Here is a 13,920-nt window from a genome sequence, read left to right as displayed (position 1 = left end):
CCTTCACTGTGTGCTGCGTTTAAATGTTTTTTGCTGCTGGTCAATGAGTGTTAATTGGCTTCAGCTGGATCATGGTGGGGGATGGTAGGCACTAGCAACATGATGGCTATCTGGAGCTGTTGGCTGGGATTGGCTGGAGTGTGTCAGCTGATGCATGGTGGGGGATGGTAGGGACTTGGACAGGTGTTTACCCTTGGCTCAAATGATCAATGGCCACAGTTAATGTAGTCTGGCCCCAAATCTGACTTTCCGGCCCAAGAGCGGACTTTCCGGCCCGAGAGCGGACTTTCCGGCCCGTATGCGGACTTTCCGGCCCGTAGGCGGACTCTCCGGCCCGTGAGCGGACTTTCCGATCGGGGGCGGAAATTCCGCTCCGGGGCGGAAATTCCGGCCCGAGTGTGGACGTAAGTTTAGTGGTCGTAAATGCATTCTGTGAATAGCAAAAGTTCTAAGTTCATTCTGTGAATAGCAAAAGTAGTAAGTTCACTCTGTGAATACCAGAAGTAGTAGGTGCATTCTGTGAATACCAGAATGGTAGTAAGTTTAGGATTTAGTCTTAAGTTTGTTCTGTGAATCGGGCCCCTAGTGTATAGAAGTGTTGTTTTTTACATGGTGGAGCACTGTTTCACTGATGTGTTCCTGCTGTCTTGGTAACTATATTAACCAACGATCAGGGTCAGAGCTTTTAAAATGACCAGCACCAAACGTAACCAACAAAGTCTGCCTATTGTATTGATGTTAAACCTCGGTGCAGTGTGTCTGGGATGTGACCCACATGCATCCCAATTTAGTGGTCAAAACCACCATTGACAAACTTCAAACTGACCCTGCACTCGAGAAATGTAATTCTATTCTGTAACTAGCATAGTACAACTTATTGCAATGAAAGCATAACAAGGTAACACATTCATTTGGCTTCCCACAGCACCTGTATCTATCAATGACGTAAGTCTTGATTGTAGTTTTTGTTAATTCGTCCTTTATTATAAATCAATTATCCTGTTTTTATTAAAATCACCATACAATTGCTTTGTCAACGCGTTTCATCCCCTTGGGACTTCTTCAGGGCTAGAACGCAATTTACAAAACACTATTTACAATATGTTATATACAATATTTACAAGTTAAAAACATACAATCAGTAACTATACAACACCTAGGTATCATTCCATGTAAAGCAATAATCTATTACTAACAATTTAAACATTATACATGTTTGTGCATGATGACGTTCTTTATACAAGAATAACATCCTGGGAAGCCACTTAATATAGTCCCTATTATTTTGTAATTTGAATGTGTAAAGGGAGGAACACATCCACTCTATACTACTTAAAAGTGTTACCCTAATCATATTCAGTCGGTAGACAGTATCCTTACTGGATAAGTACAACCAATATCATTCCGCTGTCTCATGATCCATATTACTCTCCACAAATTTATAGCTCATACACCATAGGACTTAAAGATGATCCATAGTTCTAATTCAGGCAAAAATATTGTTCATATTGACAAATCACTATGGCACTTTAGTCCATACCTCATCAACGTGCAGTGTCTCTTGTTAATGATAAGTAAAGCTCCAGGCCAATTCTTAATCACAGCACAGATAACACACTGTATATCTAAAAACAAACACAGTTTTTCTTCAATTCTTGAAATTTGAATCAATGCATGTATATAGTAAATTCAGCATGTAAATCATAATATTGATATGTTAATGTAAAACCATGGCACGTAACATATATATTAAAATACTTTGGCTAATAAGGTTAAGCAAATGAACAAGAACCCTACTTTATCCTGTTACTCATGGGACATATGTCAAATATGAACACTAAACTTGTCCGCAATGATCTCTATTTCATTAGTATTTTTATTTCATTAGCTTTCCTAAAACATCCTACCTATCTATATTTGTTAAAACAGTTAAAGGACATCTTCATATATTCCAAAAAAGAGAAATTAAGAAAATGAGTGATTATAAGCTAATCCAATATACATATCTATGTCATGCAAATTACACATATTAAGGTACCTTATCATTCCATTGTAATCGTCCAACCAAAATGTCCAAAATAGTATTAGGTATCCCAAGTAATGAAGAAACTGTGTGAAGATATAAATATATATATCTCAATTCAAATCCAGGAACTATATTTTGTAATCTACCCATAATAACAACAAAACACTTACTAGTAAAATTCACCGTAATTCGTTTTGGAATATCTCCGTGTGGGCAATAAGTACTTAAAGTATGGACTTCGTGCTATGTCCAGAAAATTTCGTTTTCCCTCTAATATCAATCTGCAAAATATATAAATGCAACCTGGGCCTTAATTGTCTTTCCTCATAATCATATTGCTGTCGAATTCAATAGCACAGTATATAGCAAAAAAAAATGAAAGCTGAGGGAGCACATCTTTATATCGCCATACCACATAGTTTCAATAAAGTTTAATAAGTTTTGATGATATAAATGTAATACGTCTCACCCAAATAAAAAAAATTATGCACTCATCCTCAATTGAAATTGAATGAGAGCATAAATGTCGCTATTGTTAAGTGCCATTTTCAATGTTACTCCGCCACATGAACTCATATGCCATCACATTTTCATGGTGATCAAAGTGCTAGAACCGAGCGTGACATAGAGCGCTCTACATATAAAAAGTTATATCAGCTTCTGCTCAATAGCCCGCATACTTTATTAAATGATATGTCTCTAGACTCAGTATTTATTATTCATATCGATTGGATTAATACCAAAAGAAAGCACAGCTTATCAATTAAAAAAGAGCAGTATCAGTTAGACATTTCCCAAAGGTGCTAACTGTACTAAATAGAGCTTTCTCAACAATAATCAACAAACCCCTGTGTTTGTGGACAATTCCAAAACGTCCCTATTAATCGAACACTTCCCAAAAACACTGAAAATACAGGGCAAATGAATACAGCAAAGAATTATCGGCAACTCAACCATAGTATGCAAAACCCGTAGCACCACCTATATGCATTTATTTCTCGACAATTGTAAGTAGACTTACAGTGCAATATTGCCTTTTCCATACACGTGCCGCACGCCCGTTTATCCGCAGTATAGGAGCACGAGCGTTTCACAAAACTATGTTTTATCCTTTCTTGAAAGTGCTCACACCTGTTGTCTACCTAATTGGTCCCGCGATCACATGACTCGACATGTATCGATGAGCGCCATTTTAGCCTGGATAAACAAGTAATTTAAGCAATATTTAAATGTATTGAAAGATTTTATGAGCAGTCAATATAACTTTTAGACCGTATTATATTAATGTCAGCATGATGTTATCTCCTTTATAAAAGTAAGACTAGCACGGAATCTTTTTTTTAAAACTCAACCCGATATGAGTCAGGAAAGTCCAGCGGATTAAGAAACTACAATCAAGACTTACGTCATTGATAGATACATGTGCTGTGGGAAGCCGAATGAATGTGTCACCTTGTTATGCTTTCATTGCAATAAGTTGTACTATGCTAGTTACAGAATAGAATTACATTTCTCGAGTGCAGGGTCAGTTTGTAGTTTGTCTTGGTAACTGCAGCCAAATAGGGTAGAAAGTTGATCCTCGAACCATACTTTTAATCATATCTCTGTGTGATGTAAATACAGTCTGCAGCCTGTGTACAGCAGTACGTAGGGGGTACCCTTTTCTTTTATGGCAGCATTTACCTTCAACACTACATACCTTCAATATGTATTTCCCGTGAAAAAAACATCAACACCATACTGAAAATATAAATAAGCCCCTTTTCTATCATTGTAGGTGTTAGAGCTGTCAGCCTTAGTGTGGTCTTCACCCAAACCTTTTGCCTTTGTCCCTCCTATCTTTGTTTGACTTAAAACTCTGTGCGCTTTACCACTGCTAACCAGTGCTAAAGTGCTTTTGCTCTCTCCTTTGAACATCTAAGAATTGGCTTGACCCCGATTGGCATGTATAATTTACTGGTAAGTCTTTCATTAAGTGGTACTGCATGTAGCCATAACCTGTGAATTAAATGCTACTGGTGGGCCAACAGCACTTATTGTGCCACCCACTTCAATAGCCCTGCAAACCTGTCCCAGGCCTGCCATTGCAGCTGCATGTGCAGTTTTAACCTGCCATTTCAATCTGGGCAAAGAAACCTTATGCCAGGCCCAATCTTACATTTTAGGTCGAGCCTAGAGTCAGCGCGCATTTCTGCTCTGCGAGGCATGCAGTATTCGGTATGTAGAGATGAAACACACCCACAACACGCCCACCGCTTTTTGTAGGTTGCTTGGTCTGCCTTCACTTATTTGATAGTGTTGGTTGGTGTATAGTACACATTTGTCCCCATTGTAGGTGTTTTGATCCCGCCATGGCGTTCACCCCTGCTACACAGATCCTCTCGATATGGGCCATATGTTTTCTGAAAGTGCAAAACATTTTCTTACCACCCCCTCCTACCCGGTCGTTGGCATACGGCGCTGCTTGTTCTAATGGCTGCCCTTTCTAAATGATCACACCCTGCAGCAGCTCAAGAAGCTCACCTTCTATGGATCGGATCACTTTTTTTTATTTAAAAAACAGGCATGAGCCTCACTGAGCGCTCTAAGGGGAACAAGGAAATTGAGGGCCAGACTAATCTGCAGACAGTTCATAGAGGATGCTCTGCTCCTTTGTAGATGCCTCTCGGACTCTGTGGCGCGGCCAGTGGAGAAGGGGGAGGGGTGGAGCCAGGGACGCTGTATCTCCTTTGTTCTTGGAGTTCCCATGCGGCTAAAAGCAGCTCCCTTCTGCTAATCCCTTCCTTAACTTTCCAGAGGTGTCAGAGGCAGACTGGCTGGCTGAGACACACTTGGTTACTCAGCCAGTCTGTTTCATTTTGTAACATTTCTTCTGTCAGCCTGTTAATTCATAAATGCATGGTGACAAGGGGGAGGTAAGATTCTTCCTGTTTCTCTTGCTAAGTCATGGGCCGGACTTTGGAAGAGGGGGGAGGGGCTGATCTGCTTGTTTATTTTTTAATGTCTGCCCTTCAAAATGCTCACCTGTAGCAACTCAAAACACTTGCAAAATACTGCCCCGACATAGCAAGAGAAACAGGAAGACTCTTACCTTCCCCCTTGTCATCATGCACTGTCAGGGAAGCCGTAAACAGCAGTGCACAAAAACAAATATTCTTAATTCAGCGCGGGGACTAACAAGTAACAATACCATCTCACCTCACATGCAGGCTTCAATCAAATCTGTTAGAAATCCCTTCAGTTGCACCACAGACTTCATTAACCTCTTTAGAGGTCCCTTTCCGCATTGACCGGTTTACTTCCCTTTTTTCTACCAAGTGCATCCTAACGTCATCATGCCAGTGGTTAATGGGAACTCTTATAACTTCAGTTTTATTTTTTTTACTTAGAAGGCAAGACCTATTGGCTAGTAGCTGTTTTTGCCCTTTGGCAGTTTGGTGCAATTTGCTAGCCCAATCCTACCCTGTTCAGTCAGTTAATCACCTCTGCTTTGCAACATTTAACATTGGGTAGAAATATGTTACAACTATAACTTTATTTATGCAAGCAGACATCACACAACCTTGGGTGAAGCTGTAAAAGCTCTGTGAATTATTAATGGTGTAAAATATGGTGGCGCTCTGGCAAAAATAAATTTGGTCTGTTGGAGCGCTCCCCTTGTATTTATTTGTGGATTCCAAGTGGAACTGGAACATATTGTTTTATGTTTCATTACGTTCGCTGGAATGTAACATTGTTTGTGGTAAATTGGGCATATGCATCAAGCATTTTTGTCTTCGCAAACGGGCTGACTCGCAGAATCGGCTCGCTTGCAAACGCAAAAATTGCTTTTCAGATGCAGCAAACCCTATTTTACGATTTGGTAACCTGTTACTGAATTTCAAAATGGGTTTTGCGATTCGCTATTAAGAAGGGGCATGTTTACGGTGTCCCTTCCTAATACCGAATCACATCTGTATGTAGGAATGATTTGTGACTGAAAGGCGGTCACAAAGCAATTTCATTTTACCAACTACTTCAAGAAGGTGGTAACACATTCGCAAATGGGATGGGTTACCCAAGGGACCCCTTCCCCTTTGTGAATGTTTGTTACAGTGTTTTCTGAGAGCATGCTGTTGTCCCGCGGACCACTGCCTTCTCTTAAAAAATGAAAAGAAATCTTTTCATTTTTGTTTTTGAAACGCATCCCGTTTTTCTTTTAAGAAAAACGGGCTGCATTTCCCCCAAAAAATTGCTTTATTTAAAAGCAATTACAGACATGGTGGTCTGCTGGCCACCATCCCTGTGATTTTTGCGATTCCTAGGGGGCCGCAAAATGTGACCTACCTCATAAATATTCATGAGGTAGGTAATTTGGGATCCCTGAGGAATTGCAAAAAGTGTTCAACACACTTTCATGCATGCCGTTTTGTGATTTGCTAGTGGCGAAACGCAAGGATTCGCAAGTAGAAAATCACAAAATGGTTTCTTCATGCATCTGTCCGTATGTTATTTTTTTCTTTTGTGCCTTTGTTACTTCTATTTATAAATACATGTCTCACTGATGAGGGAGAAAGAGGTCAACAGTGCAAACAGACATCACGCAACCTTTGAAGCTGCAAAACCGCCCAGAAATGAAGACTTGTGTACAAAATAGTGGCGCTGTAGCAAATATAAATTTGGTCTGCCGGAGCCCTCCCCTTGTTTTGATTAGTGGCTGTTTTGCCATTGGGCACTGCGGTGGGATTTGCTGTCCCAATCCTACCCTGCCCACTTTCTGTTTAGTCAGTTTGTAGGCTCTGTTTTGGAACATCCAACATTGGTTGCTAATATGTTACAACCATAAATCTACTTTGGCAAAAAGACATCACACAACCTTTGTTGGAGCCGCAAAAGCTATTTTACAGTACACTACAAAATTATTAGTATTACACACTTCCGGAAGTGGGGTTAAAAAGTAAGTATAGCTGGAACCAAAATTTTAAAAATTGCCAGTAAGTAATCTAGGCGCTACTCTGCAACATTACCCATATCACCATTTTTACATTTGATGCGAGTGTAAGCAATCACTGATCACTAGCTTCAAACCAGAACAAACAGACTTTAGACAACATAGACGTACCTGCAAAATATATGTGAAATAAACGGTAGAGTAAAAATTGGTGGCGCTGTAGAAAAAATAAGGGGCATATCATCAAGGACCGGTGATAATTATCGCTAAGCGCACTTAGCGCTAGGATAATTAGCGCCGGGTAACGTGGAATTTTATCGTTGAGATAGCGTGCTATTAGCAACGCTTATCTCAAAAGCGATAACATTCCAAGCGCTAATTGCCAAATGTGGGATTATCGCTAGAAATCCAGCGATAATCTCACAAAGTTTGGCGATAGCTTGATGATAGGGCAAGGCATACTTAGCCATGATATCCACCTTACATAGGATATCATGGCTAAGTCAGTCCTGAAGCAGGTGTAAGGAAAGTAGCGAAAACAGAGGTTAGCGCTACTTTGCTTGTCGCTCTGCAGGTTAGCGTGCCCATTGATAATTGGAGAAATGTCTCCAGTTATGTCAGGGCAGGAACGCCCACTTTGCATCTCATGAGAGATGCAAATCTGGGCGTTCAGAAAACAGGCGCTAATGCAAGGATTCACGTGGTAGCGTGACCTTGTTGATTAGGCGATAAAATTATCGCCGCTTTTCGTCCGAATACGGACGCAAAAGCGGCGATAATTTTTTATCGCCTCCTTGATGATATGCCCCTTGATTTGGTCTGTTGGAGTGCTACCCTTGTATTTATTCGTGGCTGTTTTTGCATTTTAGCAATGAGGTGAAATTTTCTGTGTCAATTGGACCAGCAGCACGCTGTTTTGTAAGTTTTATTATGTTTTTAATGTGACATTTTTCCGTTTGTTGGATTTTGCAGTTTAAGCATTTAGGTGCACATGCATCAAAATTTGGAAAAGCGATTCCTTATTAGCGAGAAATAAGGAATCGTTATTAAGGAATCGTATTTCTGAATGCATCAACAGATTCGGTAAAAAAAAGCGATTTCTTAAAAATCGCTATTATTTACCGAATCCACAATAGCGAGTAGAGCAAACACCAATTAGCAAAAAGCGATTTCGGTATTACCGAAATCGGTATTAGCGATTTCGGTATTAGCGATATCGGTAATAGCGAAATCGGTACTAGAGATTTCGCAAAAAACGGGTCGCTCTGGGAACGGGCTGATGACATCACTACCAGGAAGTACAGCTGCCCCACCCTCATTCACTCGCCTGAGGAGCTCACAGGAGGAGGAACAGGACACAGGCTGAGGCTACAGAATCCTCACTGACAACACTTCCACCCTACCCTCACCAGGATGGACAAGGATGCACCAGGCACTGCTGAAACAGCCAGGAAGAGGAAGAGAAAGTTCTCTGACCGGGAACTGGAGCACCTGATCGAGGGGGTGAGCAGTAAGCATGATAGGCTGTTCGGAAAGCTGTCTCTCAAGGTGCCAGAGGCGGAGAAAAGACGCATATGGCTGTGCATCAGGGAGAGGGTCAATGCCGTGGGAGTGACGCCCCGCAGCATCGATGAACTAGAGAAGAGGTGGTACGACCTCAGGAAGAGGGCCAAGGAGAGGATCGCAGAAAGGGTCAGGGAGGCAGCTGGCACAGGAGGGGGCCATCCACAGTGCCTGCAAACACTGCCCTTGAGGAGCTAGTCGAGGGGACCATCGAGCCAGAGGTGGTCGTGGGAGTCACGCAGATGGACACCTCCGGCGCAGCCACAACTGAACAAGGTAAGATGCATGCCTGCGCCCATACTCTGCATATCGTATACCCATTCCCATCCCCCAGCTCGATCACAGTGTGCAGGCAGAGGTGCACCACACATATTCCCTCATATCAGTAGTGCATCATGGGAGTCGTAGTCATGTCAACCAGGTGTGCAAGTATAGTCATAAATGCAAAAATAATTCCGATCAACAGTAGAAGCCAAACATAGACTCAAATAATGTAATTAATAGAAGGACATGTATGAAAAATTACAAACAGATGTAGTCATAATCCAACTAACCATGCACTGTTTCACACACAGATGCATCTCCTGGCGATTCAGATGACAGCAGCCGCCTCATCATCTCAGAGACACCAGCTGATTCTGATGGCGACACTCCGCAGGAGGGTCAATCCCCACCTCCACCAGCAACTATACCACCACCACCACCACCACCAACTGCTGCGCCAACTGCAACCAAACCGCCAAGACGCAAGGCACAAGTCCCCCCCATGCAGGTGATGGATGCATGCCCGAGTCCTGCAACACCAACTGGGCCAAGTCCGACAGTTGTCACACCGCCAGCACCACCACCAGCACGTGGCCGACTCACGAAGCGGTGCAGGTCCCTGCACAGTACTTCTGATGTAGCCGACCAGGCAAGCTCCCCATATGGTGGCAACGAGGCACAGATGCTGCGTGTCCAGCGCCTGCAGGGGAGACACATGGGGACCATTAGCCTACACATGTCGCGCCTTGCAAAGCAAACGTGTACCCAGACAGACGCAGTGCGGGACATGACCACAGTTGTGGCAGAGGGAAATGGAAAACTGAGTGAGGACCTCCAGGAACTCACCCGTGCCATCAGAGCAGGGCATCACAGTGAGCGACGGAGGCACAGACAGAACTTGCTCCGTTCCACTGCATCAACCAAGGCCATCACTAGGCTGTGCAACAGCCCTGCTGTATTGTCCCGACGCTCCGTGTCACTGCAGGTGGACCTCGGCCATTATTGTGGTGATGTGGCAAAGGCCGTAGGCCAGGTGACCACTGCAGTGGAACACTTGCAGAGCGGAACTTTCAGTGGCAGCACCTTGGGAGGGGAGGACTGCAGTGAGGCTGCCTCAAGTGTCAGCAGCATATCCGTGGTGGAGACCAGCACCAGGAGGCGCAGTTCGCGCTACTCCACAGCCACTGGGACAGGCCGTGGTGAGGTGGAGGAGACAGGTGATAGGAGGCTGGGCGTTCGTGGCAAGCGCCACTAGTCATACAGTACGGCATCCCTGACCATGGTGGGGTAAGCATGGCCCTGTCCAATTGTACTATTGCACACCCGTGACTACAACGGGCATGTTTTGGTCCTCATTGTGTGGGGGAACTGTAATTCACATTTATGTGTGACCGCACATACATCAGTGCTCCTGTGCATTAAACAGTAGCACCACTAATGATATTGTCATGGCTCATTCTTACCTTGGTCAGAAATGATGTTGCATGATGTATGTCCGCCTCCTTTGGCCCTCAGCTGTGTTAGGAACGTGTGCCTGTCGGTGTTGTGCGGGTGGTTGGTCATCCCGGTAGTCGTCATTCCTGTCCACCTCTATGGGTATCCCCCTTCTGGTTGCGATGTTGGGCAGCATGGCACATACTGCTACAATCCTGCAGCAGGTGTCTGGTTTGAATTGCAAGGCACCACCAGTCTTATGTAAGATTCGGAAGCGACTCTTCAGAATCCCAAAGGTCCTCTCTATCACATTTCTGGTGCTTATGTGGCTTGCGTTGTAGCGTTGCTCCTGTGGTGTTGCTGGATTGATGTAGGGGGTGAGGATGTATTCACGGAGGGCGTATGCACTGTCACCTACAGGTTGGAAGCAAAGGCTTAGCGACAGTGATGAATATACATGTGTGATGCTCATTTTATGAAGAGGTATGTGTTCGTACCAAGCAGGAGTCCCTCTCCAAATTCCTCATTGAGTAGGCGCCTGTGGATGCCACTGTGTCGGAATATGTAGGAGTCGTGTGTGCTCCCTGGAAATTGTGCCACTAGGTCCGTGATGATGTGCTTTGCATCGCACACGACCTGCACGTTGATGGAGTGGTAGGACTTGCGGTTACGGAAAATGTACTCATTGGCTGAGGGCGGACAGATGGGGACATGCGTGCAGTCAATGCATCCTATGACATGGGGGAATTGGGCCACCTGGTAGAATGCCTGTTTGGTGTGGTCCAACTGCTGTGGGGTTGTGGGGAAGCTGATGTGGTTATGTATCATTGTCAGCATGGCATCAATGAATTTGTGGAAGAAGCGTGATAGTGCGCTTTGTGATACGCCTCCCGCAACGGCGATCACCCCCTGAAAACTTCCAGAGGCCAGTAGGTGCAGGCTGCATAGGACCTGTGCGTGTGTGCAGGAATAGCATTGGTCCGACGTGTCTGGTGCTGCAGTAGTGGTTCAAGGTCTGCAATTAGGCGCATGATCATGGCACGATTGAGACGAAACATGTCGTAAACCTCATCCTCATTTTGGCCAAGCAATGTGATGCGCACTCTGAAGACTCTCTCCTGGACCCTTCTTCTGCGCTGTCCTGCTGCATTGATTCGCATCCTCCTTGCAAGCACGTAGAGGGCTGCCATTTTGTGCAAGGTAACAGGGTCTCCTGGCCCTATTTGTATGGTTTACTGATTGTTAGCATATGTGGCACTTTTAGAATTTTTTTAGGTATTTTTTTTTTTTATGCAACTTTACCTCCTGGTTCTGATTCCCCTTAATCTGCTCATGCAAAATCGGTATTTGCGATTTTTGATGCATTCATTAGCGAATCGTCATTTGCGATTGGCACATGCCGGGCGCTATTAGGTATTTCGGTATTTGCGATTTATTGTTTTGCGATTCTTTATTTTGACGGGGCTTCTTTTTGCGATTCTTTATTTTTGCGTGGAATTCTTTAGCGATTCTTTATTTTAGCGGGGAATTATTTAGCGATTCTTTATTTTTTCCCGATTTCTGTTGATGCATAGGGAATCGTTTTTTGGCACTCGCTAACAGGTGATTTTTGCGATTCGGTATTTTTGCGAGTTGATTTTTGGTTGATGCATGTGCCAGTTAAATAATGTAGTGGTTCAGGTAAACATTACTCCCACCCTTCCCACATATCAGACAACATAGGTGAACATCCAGCAGTGCTTTTTTTTACAGCTTGCCTTTCTGCGCTTAAATTATGTATTGTGTACGTTTTTGTCCCCCTAAATTATATTGTAGGGGATGTGAACTATTTTTAAAACAAGTTCCGTTTCTAAGATCAAGAAAATGTTTCAAAGCGAACATGATAAATTAATAGAAACGCACACTATCTTTAAAATGTCAGAAAAACACTTTTCAAAACAGACATACATAAATAATACACAGGCAGAATAGCACATAAATAGCATAATGTTTATACCAACTACTACATTATTGTAATGCGCAACCACGAACTCGACCAAAAACACTATAACTTTCCAACAAACTTGAATCTAATTTTGCAATCAAGGTACCAATATGCTCCAAATAAATGATATGTGTCCGCGTGGGATAAAAGGCAGCCCTCAGTCTTATTTATGTTGTCAAAGTTTTTCCACTGCTTAGCTGGTATGTATAAAATACAGTGTGGCTTTTAAGTTTATCTACTGATTACGGTACCCTGACTCTTAGTGTAGAAGGGTCACTCTTGTATTTTACACAATTCTAAACAAATGCCTCTTTTAAAAAGTTGCAATTTTCTTCTCCCAACTATACGGTGTTTGTTGCCTGTATCTTCTTGTCACATTACTAGGTGTTGTTGCTGGTTGGTCTTTGTGTATTGCTCTCAGAAAGTGAGACAGAGATGCTAAGGGGATGTCTGGATAGGCCATTCTGAGTTAATGAGGGAGAGGAGCTGTCACCTGCCATACTTGCATATCACAAAGGCCCTGCCTGAGCCCTCTCATAAAGAGGTTCGAAAATAGTCCATTGTGAGTGTGACCCCAGACAATCTGGGTTCAGGTCAGGGAGGCAGGAAATGTTAGGCATCTCGCGAGTGGAAACCTCTAGAAGCTTCTCTTACTTCAAAGTCAGCAGCAGGTATGAGTGTTGGATCTCAGACCCCAACTCTTCTGTACAAATCTGGAGCTATGGGAGACTCAGAAGAAGGACTGCTATGCCGATCAGCAAGAAAAATGGCCACTTTGCTGCTCTGCTGCCCTGATGCCTGTTGCACTGCTGCCTGAGTGAATGATTGTACCATCTTCTTGAACCCAAGAAGACCACTAGATTGACTCTAAGGGCTAATTGGCTGGCCTCCAAAGCAGAAGCCTCAGAGACAAAACATGCTTCTTCTATCTTTTGCATAGCATCTGGCCAGATGTACATCCTATGCTCCCACGCGGTTCCTCCCCAGACCTGGACCCTTGAAAGTAGGTCTAAAGGTTCTATACCAACCCCATCTAAGGTCTCAGCAGAACCAAAGCATCAGAGCCACATTGCGATGCATTGCAGACCAGAAGTTCTCCATTAGAGCCAATGTACAATGCATGACCTCACCAAACTCTGCATCAGGATCACTGTGTGGTTTGTCTCCAGCACAGGACTTTGCTTTGCCACCTACAGACATCCAGGAAACAGTGCTGTGCAGTGCTGTGCAGTGCATCCTCATTGATGACTGACATTACTGAGGCCCAATTCAAGACCTTGTTTCATAACGAATTTAAGTCATCTTTGGAAACATTGTCATTGCCTTTCTTTATACTGGTCTGTTTTACTATGTACATATATTGTTTCTAATCACTTTGTATATATTACGCACTAATTGTGTCACATATGTCACTATGTCACTTGCTCACGAATTCACTTTAATGTTTACACCTTTGGCAACCTTCTTTTGCTAAAAAGAAGTATATGGGTGCTAATATAAATGATGGAATTTATATATAAAGAATATCTTATCACCCTACATATCTGACTGTACGCTAGTTTGTGCGTTCCTGTTTGCTTTCATGTGTTCTGTCTTAATGTAATTTATTTTTTGTCGATTGACATATTCAGTTTTCTGTTAATGGTATTGTAAAGCAAAGTAATTGTGTGGTTATACCCGACAGAACCATTCTACTTTATATAACGCATACCCAGGTTA

Source organism: Triturus cristatus, chromosome 12 (genome assembly GCF_964204655.1).
Source record: "Triturus cristatus chromosome 12, aTriCri1.1, whole genome shotgun sequence".
NCBI lineage: Eukaryota > Metazoa > Chordata > Amphibia > Caudata > Salamandridae > Triturus > Triturus cristatus.
This window is presented reverse-complemented; position numbering follows the sequence as displayed.